Source organism: Nanorana parkeri, unplaced genomic scaffold (assembly GCF_000935625.1).
Source record: "Nanorana parkeri isolate BGI_ZX_2015 unplaced genomic scaffold, ASM93562v1 scaffold5613, whole genome shotgun sequence".
Lineage (NCBI taxonomy): Eukaryota > Metazoa > Chordata > Amphibia > Anura > Dicroglossidae > Nanorana > Nanorana parkeri.
This window is the reverse complement of record NW_017311866.1, coordinates 691-1,890: the sequence shown is the minus strand read 5'-3', so window position 1 is coordinate 1,890 and position 1,200 is coordinate 691. Positions and strand designations below refer to the sequence as shown.

The 1,200-nt window shown below is 61.8% G+C and overlaps 1 protein-coding gene across 1 annotated transcript in view; it reads left to right on the top strand.

Moving 5' to 3' along the window:
* LOC108804163 (rho GTPase-activating protein 27-like) overlaps positions 1-1,200 on the top strand; it is a gene marked incomplete at both ends in the record, with an annotated part of 4,080 nt that overhangs the window by 2,270 nt on the left and 610 nt on the right. The gene's annotated exons all lie outside the window — the stretch shown is intronic.

Sequence of the window (1,200 nt, the reverse complement as noted above, 5' to 3'; positions counted from 1 at the left end):
TCACTAGCCAGCTCCGCCTCCTCACTAGCCAGCTCCGCCTTCTCACTAGCCAGCTCCGCCTTCTCAGTAGCCAGCTCCGCCTTCTCAGTAGCCAGCTCCGCCTTCTCATTAGCCATCTCCTCCTTCTCACTAGCCAGCTCCTCCTTTTCACTAGCCAGCTCCGCCTCCTCACTAGCCAGCTCCGCCTTCTCACTAGCCAGCTCCGCATTCTCAGTAGCCAGCTCCGCCTTCTCAGTAGCCCGCTCCGCCTTCTCAGTAGCCAGCTCCGCCTTCTCAGTAGCCAGCTCCGCCTTCTCAGTAGCCAGCTCCGCCTTCTCAGTAGCCAGCTCCGCCTTCTCACTAGCCAGCTCCGCCTTCTCACTAGCCAGCTCCGCCTTCTCACTAGCCAGCTCCGCCTTCTCAGTAGCCAGCTCCGCCTTCTCAGTAGCCAGCTCCGCCTTCTCAGTAGCCAGCTCCGCCTTCTCAGTAGCCAGCTCCGCCTTCTCAGTAGCCAGCTCCTCCTTCTCACTAGCCAGCTCCGCCTTCTCACTAGCCAGCTCCGCCTTCTCACTAGCCAGCTCCGCCTTCTCACTAGCCAGCTCCGCCTTCTCACTAGCCAGCTCCGCCTTCTCACTAGCCAGCTCCGCCTTCTCACTAGCCAGCTCCGCCTTCTCAGTAGCCAGCTCCGCCTTCTCAGTAGCCAGCTCCGCCTTCTCACTAGCCAGCTCCGCCTTCTCACTAGCCAGCTCCGCCTTCTCACTAGCCAGCTCCGCCTTCTCACTAGCCAGCTCCGCCTTCTCACTAGCCAGCTCCGCCTTCTCACTAGCCAGCTCCGCCTTCTCACTAGCCAGCTCCGCCTTCTCACTAGCCAGCTCCGCCTTCTCACTAGCCAGCTCCGCCTTCTCACTAGCCAGCTCCGCCTCCTCACTAGCCAGCTCCGTCTTCTCACTAGCCAGCTCCGCCTCCTCACTAGCCAGCTCCGCCTCCTCACTAGCCAGCTCCGCCTTCTCACTAGCCAGCTCCTCCTTCTCAGTAGCCAGCTCCTCCTTCTGACTAGCCAGCTCCGCCTCTTCAGTAGCCAGCTCCGCCTCCTCACTAGCCAGCTCCGCCTCCTCACTAGCCAGCTCCGCCTCCTCACTAGCCAGCTCCGCCTCCTCACTAGCCAGCTCCGCCTTCTCACTAGCCAGCTCCGCCTTCTCACTAGCCAGCTCCGCCTTCTCA